This window comes from Hemiscyllium ocellatum, chromosome 10 (assembly GCF_020745735.1).
Source record: "Hemiscyllium ocellatum isolate sHemOce1 chromosome 10, sHemOce1.pat.X.cur, whole genome shotgun sequence".
NCBI classification, from domain to species: Eukaryota; Metazoa; Chordata; class Chondrichthyes; order Orectolobiformes; family Hemiscylliidae; genus Hemiscyllium; species Hemiscyllium ocellatum.
The window spans coordinates 69,572,220-69,586,701 of NC_083410.1; positions in this window are offsets into that span (position 1 = coordinate 69,572,220).

Here is a 14,482-nt window from a genome sequence, read left to right on the forward strand (position 1 = left end):
ACACTTAGAATCAAAGCCAATGCCATTTTTAAAAAAATTAACTCGCTTCACCATAATCTAATTATAATCTTGAGGCCCAGGCTAATACTCCAATTGCATGAGTCAAATCCTATCATTTCAGGTTGTAGAATTTTAATTTAATCAAAAGATTTAGAATTGTTTAAAAAAGGCAAATCTCAACAATGGCTGTGAAAAGTCATCTGGCCCATTAATCAATCTTTGGCTGAAAACTCAGATTCTTAAAAGAATAACTCAGACGGATTCTGGTTTGACAGCAGCAGAGAACTGTTGATTGAAACCTTTCCAGCTTTGAGCACCATGGGCTATGGTGGGATGTGTGGGTGAATCGGGTGAGGTGTTCAGAAAGGTCCATTTCAATATGACACCTTGCTCCACGTTGTTCAATTTTTTCAAGCCGTGTTGTGAGATTCTCGATAGACAACAGCCAATTCCCATTTGACACTCATTGTTGCTTGTTAAAATACCTTGTTAACAGCTTAATTTACCACAGATTGCAATCTTACCAAACTTATCATACAAATTAGCTATTAGAAAAACTCAAATGTGGAAACCAGGCCTGGTTCATGTTGTGCATTATGTATGAACATGTCAAGGGAGTATCTGCAAGGAAGTCCAGGGGGATGGATGGGTAGACACCTGTCAGTTTGGTGAGTCCTAGCAAGAACAAGACGTTGGTCAGGCCACTTTTGGAATATTATGTGCAATCCTCGTCTCTCTCCTATCAGAAGGATGTTGTGAAACTTGAAAAAGTTCAGAAAAGATTTACAAGCATGTTGCCAGGGTTGGAGGGTTTGAGCTATAGGGAGAGGCTGAATAGGTTGGGGCTGTTTTCCGTGGAGCTTCGGAGACTGAGCGGTAACCCTATAGAGAGTTGTAAAATCATGTGGGGCACAGATAGGATAAATAAACAAAGTCTTTTCCCTGGGGTTGGAGAGTCCAGAACTAGAGGGCATATGTTTAGGGTGAGGGGGAAAAGTTTAAAAAGTATCTAAGGGGCAACTTTTTCACGCAGAGGGTGATGCATGTATGGAATGAGCTGTCAGAGGAAGTGGTGGAAGCTGGTATAATTACAACATTTAAAAGGCATCTGGACGGGTATATGAATAGGAAGGGTTTAGAGGAATATGGACCAAGTGCTGACAACTGGATTAGGTTAGGATATCTGTTGGCACGAATGAGTTGGATCAATGGCTGTGTTTCTGTTCTGTACACCTCTACGATTGTTTGACTCTAAATTTAGTCAAGGACAGTCTCCCATTTAATGCCTCGTTTTGGCCACAATCTGAAATCCAATCAGGGTGGCAATGCATGGGGACAATCTGTGTTTCTGTGCTCCGGGGGTGGGGGGGGGGAGTTCATGGTCAGTCTTTTGTTTCCATGGGGATCAGCCTGGGGCAGTATCATCGTTCTACAGAGGTTAGGGCTGATGCTGGTCACTCTAGATGTGGACCACAGTCATCATATTGCCTCTATTGACAGGAATTAATGAGTGATTGAGGAAGGTGGCTGGGGAATTGGGAAAAGAAGTAGAGACAGTTGGAATTGTACATACACAGCTTGGGTGATGGGCAAATGTAAAATCTGTGGCACGTAAAAGGGAAGGGGGGATATTGGGAGTCTCAATGGTGTGTTGATGTGGAAGCTGAAAGCCACTGTCAGAGGATCACTCACTGTTGTTCCATTTGTGAAGCACCTGGAAAGCAGCAATTTGAGAACAGCTACAGAGGAACTTGCAATGAGTGAGGTAAACAAGGCAACTTGAGAGGGAAGAACCTGCATGAGCAACCATTCACTGGACTTTCACAGAGGAACAACATTGGCCACCATCACATGATATCTTGACAATACTGGCATACAGGGTGCCTGCTCTTAGTATGGTCAGAGTACCTGTGACTGCCATCCTACAGCATTGACTATCTCGGTTACACTTCTCTGTTACTATCTCTACTGGAAAACTCCCTCGGGTGTACGCTTAGCAAGTCAAGCAGCAGGCAATTATGAGGAGATGTCTTAGGAGTCAGAATGAGCCAGGAAGGTAGGGAAGCATTGCTTCCCCTACTCCCACAGATATATTTGGAGGGGTTTCTGAGGGACAGGATTTATATGTATTGGAAAGGTGAAGATTGATTATGGATAGCCAACATAGCTTTGTGCATGGGAAACTGTGTGTCACAAATTTGATTGGGTTTTTGAAGAAGTAATGAAGAGGATTGATAAAGACAAGTGGTGGGCATGATGTATATGGAAACCAAAAGAACTGAGGGTGCTGTAAATCAGAAACAAAAACAGACATTAGTGGAAACGTTCAGCTGGACTGGCAGCAACTGTGAAAAGAAATCAATGTTAACGTTTTCAGGCGCAGTGAGTCTTTCTTTTCAAGGAGTGGTCACCAGATCCAAAATGTGATCGAAATGGACCTTAGTAAGAAGATCAACAAGATTCCGCTTGGTAGACTGGTTAGCGAGGTTAGACCACATGGAATACATTTGGATACAGAACTAACTTGAAGGTAGGAGACAGAGGGTGGTGGTGAAGGTTGCTTTTCAGACTGGAGGCCTGTGACCAGCGGTGTGCCACAAAGATCACTACTGGGTCCACAGCTTTCAGTTATTTGTGTAAATGATTTGGAATGTGTACAGAGAGGGATTGATTAGATTAAATTCTGTATAGTATGGAAATAGGCCCTTCAGCCCAACAAGTCCACACCAACCCTCCAAAGAGTAACCCACCCAGACCCATTTCCCTATCCTATATTTACCCCTGACAAATGCACCTATGACTATGGGCAATTTTGCATGGTCAATTCACCTGATTTGCACAGTTTTGGATTGTGGGAGGAGGCCCACAATCCAAAGCTGACATGGTGAGAATGTGCAAACTCCACATAGACAGTCGCCTGAGGCAGGAATTGAACCCAGGTCTCTGGCACTGTGCAGCAGCAGTGCTAGCCACTGAACCACTATGCTGCCCATATGGTTAATAGATTTTCAAATGACCCCAAAATTGGAGGTGTAGTGGACAGCCAAGAAGGTAACCTTCGCCTACCTTGGGCTCTTGATCAGATGATCCAAAGAGCTGAGGAGTGGCAGATGGAGTTTAATTTAGATAAATGTGAGGTGATGCATTTTGGAAAGGCAAATACATTTATACACTTAATGGTAAGGTCCTGGGGAGTGTTGTTGAACAAAGAAACCTTGGAGTGCAGGTTCATTGTTTCTTGAAAGTACAGTCTCAGGTAGATAGGATAGTGAAGAAGGCATTTGGTATGCTTGCCTTTATTGGTCAGTGAGTATAGAAATTGGGAGGTCATGTTACACGTGTACAGGGCACTTTTGGAATACTGTGTGCAATTCTAGTCTGCCTACTTTAGAAAGGATGTTGTGAAACTTGAAAGAGTTCAGAAAAGAGTTACATGGATGTTGCCAGAGTTAGAGGGTTTGAGCTATAGGGAGAAACTGAATAGGCTGGGGCTATTTTCCCTAGAGTGTCAAAGGCTGAGGGGTGACTTTATAGAAGTTTATAATATTCATAAGGTAAATAGACAAGGTATTTTTCTGAAAATGGGGGAGCCCAAAACCAGAGAGCATAGGGGAGGGGAAAGATTTACAAGGGACCTAAGGGGCAACTTTTTCATGCAGAGGACAATGCATGTATGGAATGAGCTGCCAGAGAAAGTAGTGGAGGCTGGTACAATTGCAACATTTAAAAGGCATCTGAATGGGTACATGAATAGAAGGGTTTAGAGGGATATGTGCCAAGTGCTGGCAAATGGAACTAAATTAATTTAGGATATCTGGTTGGCATAAACGAGTTTGACATAAGGGTCTGTTTCTATGCTGTATGCCTCTATGACCCATTAAGATGTCCTCATCCAAGCTGCTGGGAGCTCCAAGAGACAGTGTAAACAATGGCTCCTTTGATGTCTCAGCATTTTCATCTGGGGAGGTGGAAGAACTCTTGTCTGCAGTAGATGGGCTGGTCCTTGGGAGGACAGGTTCACCTCTAAGGCACAAGAGGCAGAGGCATTGCAGCAACTGGTTGATTTCACTGTTATAGTGGAATGACAAATGTTACTTACTCAGGTATTGAAACATGGCAGCCTCTGCATCCCGCAAGAGTAGATTCTGTCTTCTCCCATGGGGCCAAGTATTCTTTCCTCAGAGGGGATGAGAATACATACAGGCAACACCCTACCAACTGCACTATGTGGTTCTGAGTTGTTATGGGGTGTCTTCTCTTATAATGACATGCAGGTGCCAAATGAGTAAGACACCACTGGGAAGCATGGTTATTAAGGCCGATACATGTGGGGAAAGATGTTGAGGTGTTCCAAGGGAGAGTAGAGACAGCACAGAGGATCTGTAATATCAGTTGTTTGGGAAGATGGAGGGCTAATGAGACTGAGTGAAGGAAGGTGTTGCATGAAACAAAGGGGATGTCAAAGCATGCAATCAGTGTGAGGATAAAATGAGTTGACTTCTCGCAGTTCCCTTGATTTCTTGTCAATGATAATCAATAACTGTTAGTTGCAGAGATTTTTGTTTTCAACGTGGGCATCACTGGCGGGTGATGGAAGATCTTCAGGCCAAATTTCAGATTCACATGGGAAATAGTTAGAAACACTAAGATTTGAAACTTCCAGGATTCACAATTACTTTATAGAAATGTTTCTTTTTTTTGCTAATCTCTTAAGTGATTGCAAGGTCTAGGTGGGTACTGAAAAAATATACAGCATCTCAGGTACCAAAGGCCATGTGCTGGGCGACAAACAAATAAACAAAATTTTTCCATGTGTCTTCATTCAACAAATAAAATAATTAAACCCATCTTTTATTTCTCTCTCAGAAAGGTTTGACTGAATTCTCGATGAAGTCAATTGACTTTTGTGAACAGCTGACAATCCAGAGCTCTCTGAGATTTGTCTTCCATAATATCTCATGGTAAATTCTATGCAACCTAGGAATTGTTCCAAATCATCCACATTCAATACTAAGTCCACTCGTCTGCTTTTCTTTTAATTTCTTTTCAATTTTTCTCTCTCTTATCTAATTTTTAAATGTTTTTTTCCTTTCCTCTTTTGTTTTGCTTCCCTATTGTTGAAGAGCTCAGTTGCAGCGACAGCACTGATAGCAGCGAGTGATCCCAGCCTGGACTCAAGTGAGCGCAGCATTGACTTGTACTGGCACTGGAAGTTGGTTTGTGTTCCAGTTTTTGCATTGATGAGGTGGTCATAGTGCCCATTTTGAGACCTGATGGCATCATTGGCTGCACTGGCAAGATGGGCATGAGTCGAGTTTGGGCCAATGTGGTACCCGGCAGCATCAGTAGTATGCGCATTGGCGAGGTTGAGTGAGGACTCATAGTGGTGAGGGCATTTGTGGAAGCGTAATGGTGCTGAAGAGTGGAGTATTTTGTTCCAGCGGCGACAGCATGGTGATGGGGTCTCTGGCCCAGGCCATGGCCCATGGTGGAGCACTTAATGAGAAAGACTGTAAAATTGAACACGTTTTCTTTATTTATTTTTCTGCCTTTATATTCAATGTTTTGGTTTATTTTTCAGATGGTGCTCGAAAGTGGTGACTCTATACAATACTTTTCACTGTATATTGTAACAAAGTACATGTGACAATAAATAAATCAAATAACTCATATCAAATCAGATATGTTTCTAACAACACATTCAAGCCCTTAATCCAATTTATTACTATACAATGTGTAAAAATTGACTCCTGTGGCGCTCCGCTAATTTAACAAATGAAAATATCCCATTTATCATTACTGTCTGTTTCCTATTAGTTAGCTAAATTTCTGTCAATACTATTGGATTTTACAGCCAAGGCCATGTCCGAGTAACCTTTTAGTAACATCTTAGCAAATATCTTTTGAAACTCAAAATGCATGACATCTACTGATTCCCTTTCACCTCTTTATCTCCCACATTTTCAGACCAAAAACTTGTTAAACACGATTGACCTTTTCATAAAGCCATGTTGATGCTGCCTAATTTTCAAGTGTGCTACCCTACTTCCTTAAAAATTACAATGCTATTGTCAGATGTTAGACTAACTAGCCAATAGTTTCCTACTTTCTGCCACCCTCCTCTCTTGAATAGTGATGTTACATTGCTGGATTTCCAACTCACTAGAACTTTTAATGAGTTTTTAGAAGATTTGTAGCTCAACTTGAGGTTCTGGATTAGGTTTGCTCACTGAACTGGAAGTTCAGTTTCAGATGTTACATCACCATACTAGGTAACATCATCAGTGAGCCTCCAGATGAAGCACAGGTGGTATGGCCCACTTTTTATTTATGTGGTTAGGTTTCCTTGGTTGGTGATGTCATTTCCCTGTGGTGATGTCATTTCTGGGTGTTGTCATTTCTTGTTTTTTTTCGGGGCATGGTAAATGGGATACAAATCAATGTGTTTGTTGAAAGAGTTCCAGTTGGAGTGCCTTGCTTCTAAGAATTCTCGTGTGTGTCTCTATTTGACTTGTCCTAGGATGGATGTGTTGTCCAGTCAAAGTGGTGTCCTTCCTCATCTGTATGTAAAGATACTAGTGAGAATGGGTCATGACTTTTTGTGACTAGTTGGTGTTCATGTATCCTGATGGTTAGTTTTCTGCCTGTTTGTCCAGTGTGGTGTTTGTTACAGTTCTTGCAAGGTATTTTGTAACTTACATTAGTTTTGCTTGTTGTCTTGTATAAGGTCTTTATACAGTCATAGAACTGTACAGCATGGAAACAGACCTTTAGGTCGAACATGTCCATGCTGACCAGATACCATAATAAATCTAGTGCCATATGCTAGCATTTGACCCATATCTACATGAAAACATTGGCCCTTAAGTTCCTTTCAACTCTTTCCCCTCTCACCTTAAACCTATGCCCTCTAGCTTTGGACACCTCCAGTCTAGGGAAAAGACCTTGTCTATTTATCCTATCCATGCCCCTCATGATTTTATGAACCTCTGTAAGGTCACCTCTCAGCCTCCAATGTTCCAGGGAAAATAACTCCAGCCTATGCAGCTTCTTCCTAAAGCTCAAATCATCTAACCCAGGCAACATCCTTTTAAATCTTTTCTGAATGCATTCAAGTTTCACAACATCCTCCCTACAGCAGGGAGAGCAGAATTGCACACAGTATTCCAAAAGTGGTGTAACCAATGCAATGCACAGCTGCAACATACGCCCTATACTCATTACACTGACCAAAAAAGGCAAGTATACCAAATGCCTTCTTCACTATCCTATCTACTTGGGACTCTACATTTAAGGAGCTATGAACTTGCAATCAGCAACTGATCAGCAACACTCCCCAGGACCTTACCATTACGTGTACCTGATTTGCCCTTCCAAAATGCAGCACCTCGCATTTATCTAAATTAAACTCCATCTGCCACTCCTCAGCTCATTGGCCCATTTGATCAAGATCCCATCGTATTCTGAGGTAACCTGCTGGGCTGCCCTATACACCTCCAATTTTGGTGCAAACTTACTATCTATACCTCCTATGTTCACGTTTCAAATCATTTTTAAAACTGATGAAAAGCAATGGATTTAGTCTCCAGTCTGAAAAGCAACTCTCCGTCACCACCCTCTGTCTCCTACCTTCGAGCTAGTTCTGTATCCAAATGGCCAGTTCTCCCTGTATTCCATGTGACTTGACAGCATTCCAGAGTATATAATTATAATTTTAAGTGCTTTCCTCCCTTTTCCCTTTAATTTTCTATTATCCGTGAGATTTTTTTTATGTTCTACCTTGAAGACACAAAAGAGAAAATATTGATTCAAAATCTAGCCATCGCTTTTCTCCCCAGGCTTATTCTTTGAGTGATGAAGGTTTACCTTGCCTACTTTTGCCTCATTATGTACTTAAAACTCCTATTGTCTGATTGATATGCTTACTAACCCAACCTCATACTCTAATTTCATTCTCAGTATTTTTTAAAATCATCATCTGCTAGTTTCTAATGTTGTCCCAGTCTTCTGACCAATCATTGACCTTCACAGAACTGAGTGCCTTTTCCTTCAATTTCATACCATCCATCAGCCTTTGCAAAATATATGGGATCTTGGCAACACACCAACTCTCCTACCTGTAGACTTGAACTCCAGGACCATCTGCCCTCGAGTCAAACTGTATCAGCAAAGCTACAGCATTGGCATCTATCCAGTAATATGCAAAAGTCCTGTCCACAGAAGCAGGTCCACAGATCCAATCTGGTCAATTATTACTCCATTGGTCTCCTATCAATCTACTACAGTGATGGAGGGTGTCATTGACAGTGCCATTAAGCAGCACTTGTACAGAAATTATCTGCTCACCAAGGCTATCCAGCTTCAGACCTCATTGTAGCCTTGATTCAAACATGGAACAAAGAATGATTTCAGAAAGTAAGGTGAAAGGGACTACGTTTGAATTCTAGGCTGCATCAAGAAGCTCTTGCAAAACTGGAGTCAATGAGAACTGGGGGCCATTCTCCACTAGCTGGAAGGTGTTTATGGCTTTCTGGGGGTTAATCAACTCAGTTTCATAACTGTAGGTCTCCTTAGGGTAGTATCCTATCATCAATGCTTCATCAATTACTTCCCATAGTAGGATTAGAAATGCAAATACTTGTTGATGATTGCAATGTTCAGTATCATTAGTGATTCCTTAGATAATAAGGTGATCCACGTCCAAATGTCTAGATAGCAGCCAGTCATGGTTATTAAGTGGCAATTAACATTTATGCCACACAAATGCCAAGCAATGACTATCTCCTACAAAAGGGATTCTAACCATCTTCCACTGACATTCAGTAGCGTTATCATCATTGCATCCTTCACTATTAACATACTACGATTGACCAGAAATTAAACAGGACAGCCATTTAATTACTGTAGTTACAATTGCAGGCCAGAGGCCAGTAATTCTGCAGCTCTGCACATGCTAAATCCCCAAAACCTGTCCACCATTGATAAGATGCAAGGCATAGGTTTGAAAGAATAATCTGCACTTACATGGATGAGTGCATCTCCACCATCACTCAAGAAGGTTAAATGCATCTGAACAATGTAATCCATTGTCAGTTGTTGGAAAACCCCATCCGGTTCATTAATATTGTCTCGAGAAGGAAACTGTCATCTTTACCTGGTCTGGCCTAGATGTTACTCCAGATCCACAGCAATGTGATTGACGGTCAGCTATCTCCTGGGCAATTAGAGATCCGCAAAAATGTTGGCCCAGTCAGCAATGCCCCCATCCTGTGAATGAATAAAAAAAGTTCCCAAGACCCTCAGTCCTGTTGAATGCACATCTATTATTACGACAAAGCGGCGAGCCCTTCTGTTAATTAAACCAAACACACAGAAAAGCTCACCTCGCCTCATAATCTGTTAAAGTATGAGTGACAGGGAACTACCTAAATCCAACTATTTAAAGAAAAAAAATAACTATTTTATTCTTTAACTCTAAAATGAACATTAAACAACTATTTATAGCTCTAAGCATTCTTTCTCTTAAAGGACTGTTATCTACCTCCCACTCTATAATAATATACTGACCCAATAAAGTCCCTATAAATTTTCGGCAACTCCATTTTCAAAACTAGACAGCGGCTATCATTTCCGGTGTTGATCTTTCTCCGTTTGTAGATCTCCTTGGGTCATCTTCGGTCTTCTACTGCAAAGATGTTTCTTATAAAAAACTTATCTTTGACAGAGAGTGTTTTTGGACAGTCTTGTCTGAAAATGGCAGGTGGTGCTCTTTCTGGCTAACTGACCAAAATGCCTGCTTTTTATACACAAATATTGGATCATCTCATTGGTTCGATGTTGTCAAAACAGTAAAATTCACATTCAATTGGGTTTTAGTAACTTGAGGCATAATTTAAACTGATTGCTTAAATTCAAATTGCTGTGAAAACAACTGGCATTTAGGTTACAGCCAAAATATTACATCTTGTAAATTTCCAGCACACTCTGTGACTTCACAGGTGCTTAACAGCTTTCACTTTCTCTTAAAGGTACAGTATACACCTTCAACTTCATAACACTATCTGAACGATACTTCTTCTGTCCTGAAAACTACAGGGGTCAAAAGTGGAGCAGCTCCATCACTGGATTTCGGAGATTGAGTGATCCAAGTGTGAGAGCTATGTGGATAGCACTTTTCTGGAGCTGCTCAATCTGCACCATACTGGTGTTCATGCAGAAGGAAGAAATGTCTGTCAAACAACCAAGGAGGCATAGGCAAGTGGTGCAGGAACCCCTTCAACTGGCATTCAGTTTTCATGAACAGAAATGACAATAGTGGTTTCTCTGAGGAAAACAGTCAGAGCTAAGGTTATAGCATCATGAGTGACTTAGCCATGCTGCAGGTGAGGAGAATGGTCAGGAATTTTAACACTGGTAGGGAATTCAATCTTTTGGGGAACAGACAAGCAGTTCTTGGGTCACAAACTAACTCAGGATGGCACATTGCCTTCCTCATGCAAAGGGCAAGAATGTATTCAAGTCACTATACAGCTATCCAACATGGGGAAGAAGAACAGCTAATGGTCATTGGTTGAAAATTATCAGAAGCTAGATAGTATTTCAGTGGTGGTAATCTCTGAACTACCCCCTATCTAACTCACAAGTGAGTACAGAAATAGAAGAAGAATACAGTTGTGTGCTGGGCTTGAAAATTAAAGCAGCAGAGAGGGTTTCAGATTCTTAAGTCATTCGGATGGAGTCTGGGAAAATGGGAGCTGTAAAACTACAAAGTTGGATGGGTTGCCCCTCAACAGTGCCCATGACTATTTATTATGGCACAGAAGTTTGCTGCTGTTGTTGGGGGTGCTTTAAACAGAATGGAAGGGGAATGAGAACTTTAGCATTGATTCAGAAGGAGGGGAGGAGAGTCAAAAATAGACAGAAAACTATTCAGCAACTTTAGAAGGATAAGAAAGCAAAGGCTAGGTAAAGTTAACTTAGGAGTTATTCAGTGCTTTGCAGTATAACATCAAAACAAGGAAAAGCTGAAATAAGCAAGCTGATAGATACAAGGATAAATAATAATATCGTTACTAAAATTTGATTAAAGAAAGGTGACAATGTCAGTACAACATGGATGGCATGGTGGCTCAGTAATTAGTACTGCTGCCTCACAGTGCCAGGGACCCATGTTCAATTGCAGCTTCGGGTGACTGCCTGTGTGGAGTTGGTCTGCATGGGTTTCTGTCAAGTGCTCTGGTTTCCTCCCACAGTCCAAAGATTTGGATTGGCCATAGTGTTCAGGGATGCGTAGGTTAGGTGTGTTAGCCATGGGAAATGCAGGATATCAGAGATAAGGATTGGGTCAAGGTGGGATACTCTTCGGAGGATTGGTGTGGACTTGTTGGGCTGAATGGCCTATTTCCATGCTGTGGGGATTCTATGGATTCTATAACGTTGCTGGTTACAGAGTTTTCAAAACAGGACAGAGAAGGTGACAATAAAGGGGGCAGTAAAGCAGTATTTGTTAATGAAACAATCATAGTTGTAAGGAAGGAGGAACTGAGAAATGAAAATAAAAGAGACAATCACATAACTGGAACTATATCATTGATCCTCTAACAGCAAGTGGAAGATAGAAGAGCTAATATCCAAGCAAATTGTTGAGAAGGGCACAAACTTTAGGTTGGTACCTTGGGAATTCCAATTGTACAACAATTGACAAAGTCAGTGTAAATGGTATAGAGGAAGCAGGACTCTTCAAATATATTCAGAAGATTTATTTTGAACTAGTAAGAATGTAGCAAGGCCAACAGAAAAAGGGGCAGTTCTGGATTTAATTTTATTGTTAGGAAAGCACTCTACTTCTGGAAATCATAATTCAGTTAGATTTAGCATTGGTAAAAAGAGTAAATTAGGTAAAGAATATTACTAAGTTGAGAGCGATTTGACAAGAGTGGATTAGATTAAGTAACTTCAAGATAAATCAGCATTCAGAGCAGTGGGAAGGTTCAGAACAAATACGTCCCAACAAATAAAAATAAATGGATAAGTGGAAACCTACACCCTATTGGGTTTTGGAGGAACATGCAGAGCTAAATTAAAGCAAAACAAAGGGATCTCATGGCAGGTACAAAGAATGCAATAATGCAGAAAGCCTATAAGAGCATAGAAAGTATCAAGTGGAAATAAAAAGAAAATTGGGCACTGAATCATTTATTGTCAAACCTGAGTTCTGTGTTTTGAGGGGGTTTGTGCACAAGACATAGTGAATTTTCTCACTGTATACTTCCCTTCCCCATGGTGTCTCTGACGGCATCTTATAATGTGAGATTCCCAGAATATCTGCCGAAAGGTCAGAATCCCTAATGCCTATGACATCTATTAAAGACCACAATGCACCTGGAGAAGCATTGGCAATCTAGCATTGTCGTTTGTTAGTAAGGTAATGGCACAGTAACCATGAATCCATGCTGCTCAAAACACATAGTCAACATGGCGAACACTCCTTCACATATACAATCCTATTCTCAAACCCATCTCACTGTTAAACTACCAAGTCAAACAGTTCATTTGTCTTTAACTCCATGCTGCCTAAATGCCGTCTCTAAATCAGTACATACTTAATGCCCACCGTACACACACATCATGCCATTGTGATGCCACTTAATGTCAAGGTGTACTGAAAACAACATGGAGATCATATCAGGTCAAACAGCATCCATAGAGAGAGAGAGCAAGCTAATATTTTGAGTCTAGTTGACTCTTCATGTCTAGTGGTTTGATTATCTTCTACTGGAGGTGGTAATTGTTTGACATTTGTGCAGCACAAATGTTACTCACCATTTTTCAGCTCAAGCCTGGATATTATCCTTGTTGCATTTGAACATGGATTGTTTCAGTATCTGAGGGGTCATGAATGGTGTTGAATATTGTGCAATCATCACTGAAAAATCCCACTTCTGACCTAATAACGGAGGAAAGGTCATTGATGAAACACTTAAAGATGTTTGAACTAGCATCCTACTCTATGGAACTCCCGCAGAGATGTCTTGGAGCTGACATGACTGACCCCGAACAGCCACAACTATCCTCCTTTGTGCTAGTTATACTGCAACCGGTGGACAACCTTTCCTTGATTTTTATTTATTCCAGTTTTTCCAGGGGTCCTTGATGCCACACATTGTCAAATACAGCCTTGATGTCCAGGGCTATCACCCTCACCTCTGAAATTCAACCCGTTTGGTTGGTTCACCAAGTTGGAACCTCATTTTTAGTAATGCCTGGTGCTGCCTCTCCATGTCTTCCTGTACTCTCCACTGAACAAAGGTTTCTCCCTGGCTTGATGGTAACAGTTGAGTGGGAGAAACATCAGCCCATGAGGTTACAAATTGTACTGGAGTACAATTTTGTTGCTGTTGATGGCCCACAGCACTTGTTTTGGGTTGCCAGATCTGTTTGAAGTTTGCCCTACTTAGCACAGCACAATGGAGGGCATTCTCAGTGTAGGGGTAGAACCTCATCTAACCAAGGACTGTGCAGTGATCACTCTTACTGGCACAGTCATGGTCAGATGGGGCATCCATGGCAGGCAGATTGGTAAGGATGAGGTCAAGTACGTTTTTCCCTCTTGTTGGTTCCCTTATCATCTGCCACAGACCCGGTCTAGCAGTTATCTATTTTAGGACCTGACCAGCTTGAACAGTAGTGCCATACCACTCTTGGAAATGGACATTGAAATCCTCCACTGTATATTCGTCACCCTTGTCACTTTCAGTGCTTCCTCCATAGAGGACCATTGATTCATCAGACAAGGGAGGATGGTGAAGTTTGACAGAGGGGTGATGGGTGATGGAGTAGTGCAGGGTAAAAGGGGACTTAGAGGTGTAGTGAAAAAGTGAGCCCACTGCAGACAGTCTCCTGCACAAGCTGTGTTCCCAGTTCTCGAGGTCTACAGCACAGAAAAAGGCCCATTATGTCAGTGCTAGTCATAAACAACCTGCTGACTATTTGTAGTGAATGGAACCAGGTCCATCTTATTGACTATGACATTCTTGATTAGGATTGTTAAATTGAACCAATCAGAGAGCACAATATAAACAGGGGAAATAGTGTCCTTTGAGAAGGGTGTTGTTGGTATTGATCATTTGGGTGTTTCCTTTCTTCCTTGTGGTAGAAATTGAATAAAAATTTGTACACCTTGTGTCTTTCATTGTGTCTCACAAATGCATCCACAACATGGGTGCTAGGGAAAATATCAGCACTACTGCAATTAGGTGGTAGTGTGGGGGTTAAAAGAAGAAAAAAAGAGGAAAAAAAGAAAAAAAAACAGGGGTGTCTGAGGTCTGTCCACTCTGAGAGCTGCCTCTGAGGGATCTGGATCAGTGTGAGTGAAGGACTCTGCTTTTTTTGTCCTGTATTAAAGAGGAGATTAATTCTGTTGGCGTCTTTCCATTAAGGAGGAGTTTATTTTGAAGTTTTTGTTTCTTCTTTATTGTTTATT